This window comes from Canis lupus, chromosome 15, assembly GCF_011100685.1.
Source record: "Canis lupus familiaris isolate Mischka breed German Shepherd chromosome 15, alternate assembly UU_Cfam_GSD_1.0, whole genome shotgun sequence".
Classification (NCBI taxonomy): Eukaryota; Metazoa; Chordata; class Mammalia; order Carnivora; family Canidae; genus Canis; species Canis lupus.
Window position 1 is genome coordinate 28,240,032 of NC_049236.1, and position 17,262 is coordinate 28,257,293.

The 17,262-nt window shown below is 32.1% G+C and overlaps 1 protein-coding gene across 2 annotated transcripts in view; it reads right to left on the reverse strand.

The window, feature by feature from the left end:
• MGAT4C (MGAT4 family member C) overlaps positions 1–17,262 on the reverse strand; it is a 548,325-nt gene that overhangs the window by 481,513 nt on the left and 49,550 nt on the right. The window lies entirely within an intron of this gene.

The following is a 17,262-nucleotide window of genomic DNA, read 5'->3' on the forward strand; positions in this document are numbered from 1 at the left end:
AACAGCAGAGCACTGAAAATGAAGTTTGTATTTGTGCTATATCAAATACTTACACGACATTGGTTTTATTTTCAAAAATGCATCACAAGCGATTTCAGATATGAGTCCTTCTATTGCAATTTAAGGAATGGTGCCAGTTAGCATGTTATCTGTCCATCATTTTCCCCACTTTTAAAACACCAAATTAGATTATTCAAATGTGTTCTCAAAGAGGTTACCCCTGGAAACCACTCTGAGCTTCATGGGGTACAGAATAGCCTGGCTGCTGATTGGTTTTAGCCTCAGGGAATATCACACCAAAGCACAGCAGTCTCCAATGACTACCAATTTGCTTCCCAGTGTGATGCTAGGTATTGCCTGTGGTCATTAATGCCATATTTGGTAAAGGGATACACTGTTTACTGATTGCCCTTTCCTTCATTCAGTCAAGACAATGAAGACAAGCAACTGCAGGTTTAAAATTCAACTCTCAAGCTTCCTCAGTTTAAAATTTTGCAGTAAAGACCCTTTTCTTTCAGACATTTTAGTCATTCAGTTATGGATTTGTAGAACTTAGAACAGAAGGTTATTTTTTTTTTTTTAAGATTTCTCCCTTTGAGTAGCACAATTGGGAAAAATGCTATTTTATTCACATCATTTCATTTTTTATTTTAATTATCTCTGTAATTGAATGTTTAAGTTAATATTTTATTGTGGGCTTTATTTTTACAGCCTTTGATATAGCTCAAACTTTAAGAAAAAGAAACCATTTTCTGATAAAATTGGAATTCATAGTATGCAGGCATTCTAGTTAATGGAACTTGAACAACTGGGTTTACAGACTGATTAATGAACTATCTGATCCTATGGAATCATCTAATTGGTGAATGGCAAATTCAAATTAATTTTCTTAATACTTGATCTTCTTTTTAAAAACAATGTCAGTCAAGATACCACAGTTATTTTGGGGGGTTCCTTATCTTAGAAATAAGATACTCTTTTAGCCATCAAAATAAGTGACTAAAACTCCCATTTTTAGATGAACCTAAGGGAGAAAGAAGCTATCAACTATATTTAGGAAAATGGAACTGCAATTACGAGCAGTAATGACTCTAGATTTATTAGACTACCTATAGATTGACATATGACTCCTTAGTAAGTTATAGATGATCCTCTCACCAAAATGTTTGTAACTTTGATAGCACAGTTATTTAAATATTTGTAAATTTGGGCAATGGTATGTATTTGGTAATTAGACATTGGCCATGATCCTGATAAGGCTGCATCACAAAGACTATCTGCCCCTGGACAGCTTTCTGATGTTTAATATGAATGCCATTTTACATATTAATATTTTTACAAACAACTTATTGATTGATCTTGTCTCATTGTTCAAATAGTCATATATTTCTATTCATTATGTCTTATATTTCTCACGTAGAAATTTAGATAAGGTTAGCTTTAGCCTATCAGTTCCACCAAGTTCATAGATTAATAATGATAAAATGCTGATAACTATGGAGATCATTATTCTAGGCAACAATACATTCTAGGCACTCTGTAAAGCCTTTAACATACACTATTTCATTTTATCTTCACATCGACCATTTGAAATAGTAATTATTATCCACTATCTATTGAATAAGAGAGATAAACCTTGATTGGGTCATAGAATTTTCATACAATTGTATACAAATTGATTTATTTTTAATATAATTTCTACTTATAGTTATTAAGATCAATTCATACAATCATGTAGGGACCGTATCAGAATGTGAACACAGTCAATTTGTATTTCTGAGTCCCCACATTTCAATTCAGAACTGATTTTGGTGATGGCAAGACAACTGGCTTTGGCATGATTTATGACTCCTTGGATTACGCAAAGAAAAATGAACCCAAACATAGACTTGCAAGACATGGCCTGTATGAGAAGAAAAAGACTTCAAGAAAACAGCGCAAAGAATGCAAAAACAGAATGAAGAAAGTCAGTGGGACTGCAAAAGCCAACGTTGGTGCTGGAGGATTGGACAACAGAAGGAGTAAAGATTCTGCACTGGCTTTATCTGCGGTGATTGGGCAGATTTTTCATGAGAGAATTAATAAACTAAGAATGTTAAAAAAATTTTAAAAAAAGATTTGCCAATGGTTCTAGAACAAATAAAGGGCAGAGCTCTTAGGGCACTTATGTTATCTGATGCTAAATCTATTTTATCTTAATGAATTGGTCTTAGGAATTTACAATTCAGTGGATTTTTACTTAATATAGATGTAGTTATAATTCCCATTTATTTTCCACCTTCTACTTACTCTGCCCAGGTTTTGGTATTAATTTTAAAATCTCAAATTATTTTTCTTGCTATACCCACATGGCTTTCTATCCTGCTACATGTTTAGAAATAACATAAGCTGGCCTTCCTGACTCCTAGCCTGAAATATGACCATTCAAATAATTTCTCAAGTCCAACTGATTTCCTTCTTCCTTATATTTAGAAGTAAAACCCATACTGAGGAAATAACTCAAAAAAGATTTATGCAGAATAGGGGTGCCTGGATAGCTTAATCAGCTGAGTGTTGGACTCTTGGTTTCAGCTCAGGTCATGATCTCAGGGTCCTAGAGCCCCAAATTGGGTTCTGTGCTCAGTGGGAAGTCTCTCCCTCTCCTTCTGCCCCTCCACCCTTACACACACATTCTCTGTCTCTCAAAATAAATAAATAAATAAAAGATCCATGCAGAATAAATTCTAAATATGATATATTCACACTGAATTAGACAGACATTTATGAAGATAAAGCAAACACCAAATGATGAAATGTTTTGAACACATAATTTAGAGGGAAATATTTTCAGTCTAATTATTTATATTATAGTAATTATGTTGTCTTGGAAATATCTTTAACATGTTTATTTAAACTAATATCATTTGCCAATGACCCATATACTTTATGCATAAAATGGGGATTACCTATTTTAACTCAATAAAAGCAACATGCAACATTATGAAAGTTTAACCAATATTAATTTACATGCAACATAATTATTATAATTCTTAATTATGAATTAGTTTAGACAAAGGACTATATTTGTTCATAATTTATCAAAATCTTCCTTCAGAAAAGGGTAATGCAATCTCATGTCTGATTTTCAGCATATGCATCAACACATTATATATTGGAATTTTTGAAATTCTTTGTTCACTATATATTGGAATTTTTGAAATTCTTTGTTCACTATCTGTGGGTATAGGTCACATGCAATAAGATGAAACAGCTGATTCACCCAGATTCTCCATCCTCACATCTTGTGACCAACAATTTGGAAATAACAGTTAGATTTAAGAGATGTAATTAGATAGCATAACATCTAAGATCCTTTTTTTTTATTTTTGGCTTGCTAAAAAGAGAATTTTAGTGATACATTATATCATAAAAATTCTTTTTCAACAGGACTTTTTACGATGATAAATAAAGAACTTGTGCAAACCAAAACAATTAATCCTTTTGAAGTGTTCCACTAAAATTACTAATAAGGCACCCAAAATGCAAATACATATATAAATTATTTCTTTGTGAATTCGTCTTTGAGATTATCACATTTTTTCTCTATCCTTGAGACCAGTTTCATCAGCAATTGCACTCCTTTAAAACATTTATTTAAATGAATGTTTAGATTCAAAAGACATGTATAAAATATAATCATACTATACAGGTTAACAAAATACATATAAAGTCATTTTAGATATTTTTTACTGAGTGTGCTTTTGTTAGTGTTTTCTTAATCTTTTTCTCAGGATATTTTTTTGATGAAACACCTATGAAGTCATACTTTTAATAAGAAATATAATTTATTTAATAGATTAACTTCAAATAAATATTTGAACCCTATAAAACGAGTACAATGTACATGAAATGCAATTGTCCTATAACTACACTAAAAGGACCATCCATATTAAGTATACATAATCTCATTAAAATGGCAATATATACTCCCAGATGATCTTTCATTTACTCATCATGTAAAGCATGTACCCTTTTATACTATCTATACTGCCTTCCAATGTCCTCATAGAAGAAAACACATACTACAACAGACACTGATATGATTTCTCAAGTTCATAAAGGACATGGAAGCTAGGTCTAACCTTTGGAAGTGTTTCTGTTTAAATAGGGATCCTTAGTGGAATCATAGTAACTTCTTTATAGATGGATTCTGAACACATATTTTGGAAGAAAAAATATTTTATAAGGTATAATAACAAAACAAGTACTCAACAAAAGTGAGTCTTTAGTTGAGGGGATTCATTGTTTATTAAAATTAAGAAGTGATGAAACATGCATACTAAAGATTGTAAATAAACTAAGGAAGTCTCCATTAAACAGCCAGTGAAAAATAGGTTACCCATAGAAAAGCAAAAATCTAACTAAGGACAGTAAGACAATTTCTAGAAAATTACCAGCAGAAAAGATTGTGACTCAATAATTTTCTACCCAGTAGAGCTGCCATTCACAGGCAAATTTACAGAAAATATACCACCCATGTGTTCTTTCTTGAAGTAAAATCAAAATGAAAAACTCAAAGATAGTAAATACAGGATAGAAGAGAACAACAGTTAAGGCTTTCTTAACATTTGTAAACATAGTTATGAAATAAATCGTTCTTTAGTATAAAATGATACCCAATATTTTGAATATAATTATTAGAAGATTAACAACCATATATTTTGTCAATTAAAAATTAAGAAATGGAGTGCAAAAAAATAAACAGTAATAATGGTGCTTCATTTCCAATTTGCATGCCCAGTGAGGGCATGGGTCACTTCTAACTGGATTCTTGCATTTCTACTGACCTTGATATGGGGAATAAGTATAAATGCTGCTTTATTCTTGATATTAATAATCTTGGAAATATTTATATAAATATATATAATAGTTAAAGATAAGTATTGGTAGATCAAAAAATCCTTTTTTGTTTCTTTTTTTTAAAGAGAGAGAGAGAGAGAGAGAGAGAGAGAGAGAGAGAGAGAAGGAGCAATGGGGAGGGGCAGAGGGAGAGAGAGAGAGACAGAAAGAAGCAGACTCACCACTGAGCAAGAAGCCTGACATAAGGCTTAATCTGGGGACTAGAGATCATGACCTGAGCAGAAAGCAAACACTTAACTGACTGACACACCCAGGCAACCCTAATCTTTTGTTTTTGAAAACCTCATTTTAAGACAGTCTTAATTTTAAGTCTGAGATGAGGAAGTATATGAGATGGTATAATTAGGGGACTGGCAAAACTAGTGCTTAGACAGCCAAGATGTTGGTTTTCCAGAATAAAATAAAAATAATTTGTTTTTGAAATATAATGTGCTTGAGATGATAGAGGTGTAGGAAAAGAATGACTGCATAAGTGGTCATGAGAACTCCAAGGGCTGGACACCAGTTACCATATCCAGAAGATACCATCATTGCATTGACATGGACATACTAGAACTGCTGATAGACCTCAGTGACCTTAAATATATCTTCCGTGGACTGGGTAAAAAGTTGTGATATCTGTGATCACCAGAATCTGTAAACTAGGGTCTTATTCATTTTTCTTTGCTGATAAAAACATTTCATATCCACTTTAGAGAATGGACAATCAAAGTGGAAAAATTTTATAAGTTACTTCATTATTTCATTTTAATTTATATTTTTGTGCATTCTAAAACCAATATTAAATATCTATGCAATTACAGTATTTTTATTTTCTTGTTTAATTTTCATAGACTATAAAAAAGCTACACAAATATAGACATACTTTTGCTATAATAAAATAGAGGCAAAAACTTCAAAATATTTGTTGAAATACTATGTTGTAAATAGAACACTTACTCAAGTTTTCTCTGCCTGTCTGTCTCTGTCCCTGTCTTTCTTTCCATCTTTCCTATTTTTTTTTATAAATATGACACAATTAGCCCCAGTCCCTCATAACCTTTTTCTTAAAATTGAAGTTAAAAAAATCTCTAATACAACCTGATATATATCAATTTCACCACATGGATAATAATTCCTGGTGTAAATATAAGAGATCTGGTGTTTAAAAAAATCACATCTCAATAATTGAATATTGATGGTTAAAAATCTATAAAACACTACCTCATTATGATTAGAACTATTAAACAGAATGTGTTTGGTACCATTATAAGAAAATGTTTTTCTTGAGAAATAAGCAATAATCATTATCCAAATATCTAAACTGGATTTGGAATTTAGACTTTTATTCTGTATTTAATTGGAAATGTTATATCATCAAAATCTAAGACAATAAAAAAGAACTAAGATGTGAAGTAATGTTTTCCTCATATTATCAAACACACATATAAATAAATACAGTAATAACAAATAGAACAACTAAGTTACCAACAAAGAACCTAGAGAATAACAAAAATGAGGAATAAGACTTCTAAAATATCAAAAAATCAAACTTTTGTAACTGATATATTTACAAAATCCACATGTCATTTACAGTACCTGTACATTATGCTTAATATTATTTTATAGCATACTATCGGTTTCAACTTAATCATAGGTATTGTGATGGAAAGAAACATAGTTTTGTATTGATAATATTGTTTTTAATTAGCAGTTGATTAAATTTTCCAATCCAGAAGACTAAACATACATCTGTTCAATGAACATTTATTGATTGTGTTCCATGTATAAGGTACTGTGCTAGATGCTTATGTACATCAAGGCTTCTTAAGTTGGGCACTATTGATATTCAGGGCAGATAATTCTCTGTTGTATTAGGATTCTCCAGAGAAACAGAACCAAGAGGATCGATTGATCAACTGATCGACTGATCTATCTATCAAGAGGGACAGGAGAGTAGAGAGAGAAAAAAATATAGAGAGATTTTATTTATTTATATATATATATTATATATATTTTATATAATATATATATATATCATCCATCTATGTATATCTGTGGATATACATATAGACGGAGAATAAAGGAAATTTATTTAAGTAATTGGCTCATGTGACTGTCGAGAATGACTTGTCCCAAAATCTTTAGCGTGAGTCAGCAAGCTGGAGGTTCTCAAGATTGCTAATCATGTAGTTTCAGTACAAAGATCAGCAGTATAAGACCCAGGAAGAGCCAATGTTTTAGCTTGACCAAAACAGGAAAAAGCTGGGGTTCCAGTCTGAAGGCAGTCCAGCAGAAAGAATTTTCTCCTATTCAAGGAGGTTAGTCTTTTTGTTCTATTTAGGCCTTCACCTGATTGGATGAAGCCCACTCACTATAAGGATAGTATGCTTTACTCAGTCTACCACTTTAAATGTTTATCTCATCCCAAACACCTTCACAAAAATACCTAGAATAAAGTTTTATCAAGTATCTAGGCACTCCATGGCTCAGTCAAGTTGACACATATTAACCATCACATTCTGGAAAATGATCTTGTGTTTCAGAGGACATTTAGTAATATCCCTAACCTCCAAACACTAAATACTAGTAGCACCCCTCAACTGAGACAACAAAACAGCAATAACAAAAATGTTTCCAAGGACTGCAAATGTCCCCTAGGTGAAAAGTCATCCCTTGTCCATTACCATTGTCATACATTATCTTTAATCCCCATAAAAGATTTGCTAGGAAGAGAAAATTATTATCATTATAAAATTAGGAAGGTGAGACTCAGAAGTATTAGGTAATATGGCAAATGCCACAAAGCTAATCCATTTATGGTGCCAGTATTTAAATCCATGTCTGTCAAAAAAAAATTCATGTCTGTCTAACATCAAATTGCCTTCTATTTTCAGTACATCATGCTATCTAATTGACAGGTGAAAATTGGATTGGAAGCTCAAGAGACCGACCTAGCCAAGAAATATAGATTGTGAATCAATATAGCATAGAGAAGATAGTTGAATCCATAGTTGTGTATAAAATTTACTGAGAAGAAGCAATATAATTAGTTTGCCTCAAGAGGAAGGAGTACTTTCTGATAGGTAATATGGAATCTTGGAGCTCCTCATGAATTTGATGGCTCATATAAACCCAAACAATTGAGTTGAATCAACATCATTGTTGTGATTTTTATGGGTCACTGAATCTTTGTAGATACTCTGATGTCTCTCTTCTTCTTTATAAATCTGAAATAGCCACAATAAAGATTATTTCTTCCAAAATGCTTGCATGTTTGTGTGTGTTAGAATTTACTAACACATGACCACAAGTTAATATATTGGCCTAATAAAATATTGCCTGACCAATAAAAAAAGGCTGAAGAGGAAAAGAACATAAAATAAGTAAATTTTTGATGTGTATAGTAACCATTGGATAAACTGTTGTGGGAAAAGAAGAAGGTAAGCATAAAAAAGCTATTTCCATTCTAAACAGAAACAATTAAAATCATGGAATTATATGATTTGTGTTATATCCTAGCCTTTGCCCACAAAATTAGGATAAAAAAGAAAACTGTCTAGACTTTTGCTTATAATCTATAGGTAACTATCCTCCAAAATGGCCTTCTGCCTTTTTTTGCATCCTGGTATCCATTTCCTGTGTAGTCTTCTGTCACACTAAATAGAAGTGTTGACCTGTGCAACAAATTGGGTATTCTAGAAATAACAGAATGTGAAGCTTTAAAGTCATTGTGGCTTCCTCTGTGGCTTCTGTGAGAAGACTCACTCTAAGACAAGCCAGCTGCCCTAAGGGAATGTCAACGTGGTGAGAAACAGGTTTCCTGCCAAAAATTAGCACTAACTTCACAGACAAGTAAGTGAGCCATGTGGGAAGCAGACACACCAGTCCAGGTTAAGCCTTTATATGACTCCAGACACAGCCAACATCTTGACTGAACCCTTACGAGAAATTTTGGTCTAGAACCACCTAGCTAATCTATTCGCAAATGCACGACCCTGAGAAATCATGAAATGATAAATGTTTGCATTCTTTTAAGCCACTAAACTTTAAGTAATTTGTTAGGCAACAATATATAAATAATAATACATCGATTTAGAAGTAGACTAGGGTAGAGAGAGACATCTAAAATATTTAAGTACTCATATTTTTACTGTCTATCTTCACCATAAATACTCAAGCTACAATTTCTAGATTGATACGCAAATGTTACCATGAAGTTGATTTCTAAGGCATTTTTCATTGAAGTTATCCATGATTCCACTAAAAGTATAAATTAAAGGAGCCCAATACAAGAAAAGATTGATATAAGATATTCGAAAATAAAATATACTAAGCTTTCCCAATCCTTCCTGTTGTTCTCAATTGGGAGACAAACCCATATAGCATGGGAAAAAAATACTTCCAAAAAGTCTCCAAATAGACTATTATAAAATGCAATTTAGCAGTGTAAATATGCTTTGATCATCAGAATAAGTTCATATAAAACTAGACTACATCTATGGAAGTCAGCCAGAATTTAGAGCATCACAATTTATGTACTACAATCAATTGAATATACTGATGACTGGTAAATACTAGATGGTGGATTATGCAAGAGCTCAAAAACTGATTTAAAGTTCAAAATGATTTCTAAAAAGAAGAACATTGATTTTATTACTATTGACTTAACCTGAAATAGGCCATATGTAAACACTACTGTATCTGCAACTTATAAAATAAGTAGCTGAAAGTGAAAAATTAAAAACATTGATCATTCCTCAAGTCTAAGTTTTACAAAGTAGAGTTATAATAAACCCAATGAAAATATACACTTACATAAACTTAGTATTCAAATTACATATTTAAACTCTTTGTCAGTTCATCTATAACTGTTGTGATAGTAACTTAATGACAGCCTTTGAAAGACACGTATTTGCAGTGATTAAAAATATGTCTTAATAATGGATGCCAATGTTAAATCATCCCCAATCCAGGTTTTCACTCCTACCTTAAGCTTTATGTCATTGTTAGCTCTATATAGACAAATTGCTATGGCTTTTAGGCAAATATTATGTCTATACTCACTTCTGGCTTAAGTTTGTGTCAGGTAGCATTACCTTGTACATCATCCTAATTTTTATTGAAATATTCCCAATGATGTAGATGAAGAAAAACAAGATCAGCAGTCTTTAAACAACACATGACTTTTAAACATTTGGAAGTATCTGAGAGGAATTGTCACTAACTAGGGCAGTGTTTTCAAACTGATCTTTGGATCAGCATCACCAGGGCACCTGTTATAGAATAAACTGTTGGACCAGGCCTTAGACATACAAGATCTGGAACTCTGGGTGGGGCTCAGCAATATTTTTTAAATAAGCCTTCCATGTGATTCAAATGAACACTGAAGTTTGAGGATCAATTAGAATGTGGAAGAAACTGGACTGATAAACACAATCAGAACTGTGTAGATAATGCCTTCTGAGACAGCCAAAATGCTGTTCTTTCTCTTAAAATTACCTTCCTTACTATAAAGCGTAAGAAAGTAAATTATCAGCACAAGGCATTTCTTCAATGCTTTATAGGCTGGGAAGTGATGCCAATGACTCTGTGAGTAATAGATCCTAATGACAGTAGTTTTTGTTTGTGTTGACTTAGGAGCAGGAATAATTACTACTGAATTACAACTGTGACTTCCTCACAGTTCAAGAATATGGTGGTTAAGAGTATAGGTGGATCTAATTTCCATTCAAGAGATGCACACAAGCTGAAAAAAAATTCTTAGAATAATGACAAACTGTGTACAACTAAACAATCTAACGATATTAACTAAACTTTAGTTTTTCTTTTTTTTTTAAAGATTTTATTTATTTATTCATGAGAGACAGAAAGAGAGAGAGAGAGAGAGAGAGAGAGAGAGAGAGAGGCAGAGACACAGGCAGAGGGAGAAGCAGGTTCCATGCAGGTCTCCAGGATCAGGCCCTGGGTTGAAGGCAGGTGCTAAACTGCTGAGCCACCTGGGCTGCCCAACTTTAGTTTTTCAACATTAACCTGAGTTTTCCTGCAGGTATACTCTACTGGGTGCCTCATTTACTGCTAAAAATTCACTTTTATTAGTAACCTTTTCTTGAACATCATCTTTATTCCTCACTAGATTAGTGCCTGACATTTTATAGACAAAATGAATGTGTGGAATGAATGAATCAAATGAATGAATGCTTGGCTATAAACTCTGGTCTGCCTCACTTTTCACTGGATTCTTCTGAACTGTTATTGTAACAGACAAATGGTAAGCGTGTCACAAATATTTGGTCAATTAATAAAACTGCTTATTTATTGAAACTATTTTTCCCAGTATGAGCCAATTTTAAATTAAAAAAAATAAAGCAGATACTTCATGATTATATAGTCGAATATAGTTTTGCCTCCTTTTTGTGATTTTTCTCTTTAATTCTGACTGTAAAATGACTTCACACTAATTTTTTCTAAGTCTAATTGGAAAATGTTTATTCTTTTTGTCAACTCCTACTTCTAGTTGAAGAAATTCAACTGAATGGATTTTGTTTATATTAACAAGAGAGCTATTTGAGTAAATTTTCCACACACTTACATCCAGAACAGCTCAAAAGATGCGATAATAAAGAAAGATTTCACGGCATTGGTTTTATACACCTGCTGTATTAATGGCATAACAATTCTGCAATATTTATGCTAGTGGTGCAATAAATATATAGTTTTAGTTTTTATATGTTTCTTTTTTTTTCCCTGGGTGGGAGTACACCAACAAGTCACATTTATGCTCTTTTTTTTAAGCTTTGAAGCATCTTTGACTAACTCCCAGGGCAGTCTCTGACTGCAAACAGATAAAAGAAATATGACCAAAAATTAAAAAAAAAAATCTTTAGATTATTTTCACTTCTCTTTCTATTTTAAAACACATGTTATTCAATTTGTAGGATTTCAAAATAAAGGTAATGGAATTATATAATGTACATACACTATTTTCTGGCATAGTGCTAAGAACTTTATCCATATTATAGCAATTAATTTATATATACAACTTAGAAGGTAATTTTTAGCCTTCTTATTTTATAGGTTGGGAAACTGTCAGAAGATGTCAGAAATTTGTCTAAGGTGACATTGCCAGTATGTATCACATCCAAGAATTATACTATTGATTCTAATAATGTAGCAGTTATCTCTTGTATAACCTCAAATCTGGTGGCTTATATTAAAACAACTAATCTTTATTATTTTCCACAATTCTGTGGGTTGCAGCTGACTTAGCTGATCTCTATCATTCACTTGACTGGATCTAGATAGTCTAAAATAGCCTCACTGGCAGTTGGCCAACTGTCAAACACAGTGCCTAAGTCCTTCTTTACCCAGACCTTCTATCAGGCTGGCTCAGATCTGTTTATATGGTCTCAGAGTTCCAAATTCAGCAAGGGAGCAAGCCCCATTACCTAATCACTTTTCAACCTCTACCAGCATCATTATTTGCTATTGTCTCATTGTCCAAACCAATCAAATGGCCAAGCCTAGATTCAAAGGAGAAATTTTCAAGTATGTAGTTTTAGAACAAGGTCTTAATTGTGTTTTTATCCAAATAATCTCAACTTATCCAAATAATAATATTCTAGATACAGTCATATTCCTGGATGTATAATTGAGAAGACATTCAATATTTCTACGGCAGGTGACCAAAAGTTTATTAGTTTGAAGATATATACAATTACTCAAAAATATGTCTCATCCATTCATATTTTAATAAAAATGTAAAAAAAAATTATTATGTTGATATGTGTTCTTGGTGAAGTTATTTGGACCCTTAATTTATTTTCTTGTAACATTGTGTAGTTTATTTCCATAAAAACTGTTTTATGTTTCTGATCATTTATTTTAGTTAGTGATTGAAAAGTAAAAACCGTTCTATAGCCAGAGGAATTTGTTAACTACACTACATCCTCTAAGCAAACATTTTGGTTAGTGGTCAATTAGTAAGCTTGAGCAGAGGGTCTAACTAAAAATTGCTTTGTCTTTGATGTGCACAACATGTTTTTGCTACAACTAAGTACAGTGTACATATAGCAAGAACATTGCCTGTTAAATAAAGCTTTACTTGGCCAGTCAATCAATGTACTTTGAGCAGGGCACAGCTTGCTATGAATAAGAAATAAAAGGCTTAGCATAGCATCAAAAAGAGGCAAAGACAAATGCTTATTTCCTGAAACTTGTAAATTTTGCTTTATTAGTGAATGATAGCTGTGGTCAGGTAATCAACTATTATATTCACACAGCTATATTATCAGTTTCTGCTTTTATATTCATTATGCAACCTTTTTAAAATTTCACAGTGGTTGTTTTATAATCATCGTTAACTTGTTTAAACTCACTTCGTATTGGTTCTTTTAAGTGAGCCTCCAAAAAATTCTAGATGTAGAGTGTACTTTGAACTCAGAAAGATTAACAAACATTGTTCTCTATCTGGATCCAAAGGGATAAATTAGGTAGTGATCATTTAATTTACAATTGATTTGTCACAGTATTTCAATAGTTTTCAATAGCTACCCCTTGGCATATTAAAATATACATTGATTTATAAATGATTTATACACTTGCCCAAAGAATAATACAACTTATTGACAAGAAGACTGCTCTATAAAACTCATTAAATAGGAATCCATTTTCCTAAAATAGATGCAGGAGCAATAGGGTAATACATTATAATTCTTTAAATGGTTAATATTAAATGATAACTTCAATAACCTCAATAGAAGTTACATCACAAAATATTTATTTCAACTAGAACTTTCTCTGTAGTTCAATGTAGGTTGAGTAATTTTACATAACCACAGGCTGTGTCTCTTCTAAATAAAGCACATATTTGATATTACATCTTCTTGCCAGATTAGATGACAAGCAATATTCAAATCACAAAATCCTCTTGTATAAACAGGCTGTTACTATAGTGCCAGATTATGACTTTTTTCAATTACCATATGTTTCTAAATGTTTATTCAGGATTTTAGAAACAGTGTGGCTTTTTCCTGCAAGCAATCAAATAAAATAAACCTTTATTTTGATAATATTTGAAAGCATAAAGGCTAGAAAGTAGAAGAAAAATGATCCTAAAATCTCAGCTTGATAGAATAGCATTATAGTATTTTGACCTAGAAAAAATGAAATTAAGTGAAAACACCACTAGGGCTCACAATTAACACCAGAGAAAAAAAATAAAGGTAGTAACATTGTCTCAAAAGCAAATTTCTCTTTCTTTAATGAAAGTTTCAGTGAATAGCAATAATATTTGAAGCTTTAAACCACATTTATAAGAAAGAAATAGTTTTCAGAGGGCTGTCTTTTTTTCTTAAAGCATAATATAAAAGTGTCAGAAATACCGTCTTTTTTTTTTTTTTTTTTTTAGAAATACCTTCTTTAAGCTACATGCTATGCTATCTACAATAAACTTAAAGAAATAGATTCCAACACTCATGGCATTGACCTCTTAATCAACATTATATTCCTATTCTAATCATCTGAAATACAGTTCTGGAACAGTATAAATCTGTATAACTGAATTTCAGTTTGAAGTTTGTCTATGTACTTAGCTCTCTTTTTCCGTATTGTATGTAACACTCAATAAAAAAATTTCTATCATTGACTTTAGATAACTCTTACATTCTTCTTCTCTAAAATAGTACAATAGTTATATCACTGTTCATCACTGTATCCTAACATTGAAAAGAAAAAATGGTAAAATATTTATATATCAATTCGTGTACGTAATAGTAAGAGGCATAGGATCTAGGGGGAATAAAAAGCTCAGTGTTCCTATTGATTTCTACATGGGCACTTCTGAACCTTGGCAGGAGAATAATTTCCTATAGGTTGATGAAGAAAAAAAAATGAAACCACATTTCTCCAAATATTTATGAATTTACAAAAGACTTTCTTTATGAAACTAATGTAAAATTGTATGTCAGCTATACTTTCAATTAAAAAATAAACAAGGGAATGTAATAAGGTGTAAGGCTGCTAAAAATTTTAAAAGATTTTTAACAATAAGCTTCACATTAAACTAGCTTTTGACTTAAAGGTCAGAAAATTAAGCAGAGGTAAATTTAAAAATACCTTTTAACAAACTATATGATTAAATTCTACCTGCTGTGAAAAGTGTATTTACTTGGAAACTTTAAAATTGTTTATTTTTTTCTAAGCTTTCTGTCCATGGATGCATATACAAGTACGTTTATCTGAAAAACATACACTAGATACAGAAGCTGAAATGTCATAGAAACCTTTTAAAATAATGTGTGGAGACAGTTACAAAGAAGACATCCCCCAAAGCCAGTCTCTAGATACTACGTCAAAGCGATATGGTTAGAACAGAAATGCTGCAGAAAAGGTATGAGGAAACAGGGTAGATTGAGCACACAACATTATTTCTGCAATTTTAACCTCAAGGACAATGTTAATATATTTTAATAAGTCAGAGGCATTTAATCATCATTAGGTCAAAAATTGCTTTCTTTTGTGAAAAAGTAATTCTCCCAGAGAATATCAGAGAGTCTAATTTATTGACTTCTTTTCCTCAAAACACACTTTTCTATTTTTTCCTTTTTTATTTTTAGTTTACTGGAATTGTTTTCATCAGTATTGAGTTTTTTCTCTGTCACATGTAGAAGAAAGTTTGACATGTATACTTTATTTTTGCTTATATCAAATTTTAATTATTGTAGCCTTTCCACAAAGTAAGGTTGTTTTTCTTCTACATTCTCTTCCTCCTCTCCTTGTTTTTCTCTCCTTCTCTGTTCTTTTATTTTATTATATATATATATAATATATGTATAATATATATAATATTTTATTTATTTATTTATTTATTTATTTATTTATTTATTTATTTATTTATTTATTTATTTATTTATTTAAGAGAGATAGAAAGTGTAAGAGAGAGAGGGAGAGAGTATCTGGAACAGACTCCACGCTGAGTGCAGAGCCTAATGTGGGGCTTGATTCCACAACCATGAGACCATGATAGGAGCTGAAAACAAGTCGAGCACTCAACCAACTGAGCTATCCAGGTACCCCTCTCCTTTCTTGTTCTTACATCCTCATCAAGTCCAATGTGCCTGAATCATTTTTCTTTTCTTTTTTTTTTTTTCTTTAGAGTGGGGAAGGGAAGAGGGAGAGAGAATATTAAGCAGGCTCCATGCCCAGAACAGAGCCTGTTGTGGGGCTTTATCTCACAACCCTGAGCCAAAATCAAGAATTGGACACTTAACCAACTGAGCCACCCAGGGCCCCCATGACTGAGTTATTTATAACAAATATAAATGTTCTAAGAAATTATAATATCAGATTCCTTGGTGGCTCAGTGGTTGAGTATCTGCCTTTGACTTGGGGCATGAATCCAGAGTCCTGGGATCGAGTCCCACATCGGGCTCCCTGCATGGAGCCTGCCTCTCCCTCTGCTGTGTCTCTGCTTCTCTCTGTGTGTGTCTTTCATGAATAGATAAATAAAATCTTTAAAAAAGGAAATTTTAATCTCCACGACAGCAGGGGTTTCTTAACTATTTAGCTCATTGTTATATTGCTCATGTATCTAACAATGTCTGAGTCATAGAAAGCAGTAAGACAAATTTCAGTTAAATGACACACATGACAATGTACAGTTAAATTATTGTCAATTACATGCTATTTCTTCATAAAGTAAATATTTCATAATTTTTGTTTATTTCTGTGTTAGAGCAGAACTAAAGTGTCTCAATACGTGATATACTCAAAACACCAGAATCAAAGTGGTGGAATTAAATAACTGTGGTCAAAACACCCGGAATTTTGCCAAGTCTTGTCTGACTAGACCAATCCAACAACAAAAAGAGGTAGCTGAATGATGTTCCCTGTTTGTCAGTGGGAAGCATGTACATCTCAAATTTTTCAGAATACACTAAAATATTTCACAGTACAGGTAGGTTTCTCTACTGGAAATGCTCTCTACTCAACACTGGTTATCTTTTTGTATTTCAGATCTCAGTTGAAATGTCAATTTTGAGAGAATTCTATTCCTGTGATGCCATCTAAAAATGTTTCCCCACCTCTCTGTTATTCTCTGTCTCTTAATATCTCATACTGTTCCATGTGCATATGATCATACTCATACATGTCTGCATATGTATGCTTAGTTTACGGGTGTCTGTCTCCCAGATTAGAGATTAAATTTATGGAGGGCTGACTTACATGATCATCTTCTATTTCAATTATATCCTCAGATTCTGAAGCCACATTGAGCTTAATTCAAATTCTGACTCTTCACATCATTAGGTGTGTGATTTGGAGTAACTTAGTTTAATCACTAGCTATGCTTTAATCTCCTTATCTGTAAAATATTATAGAAGC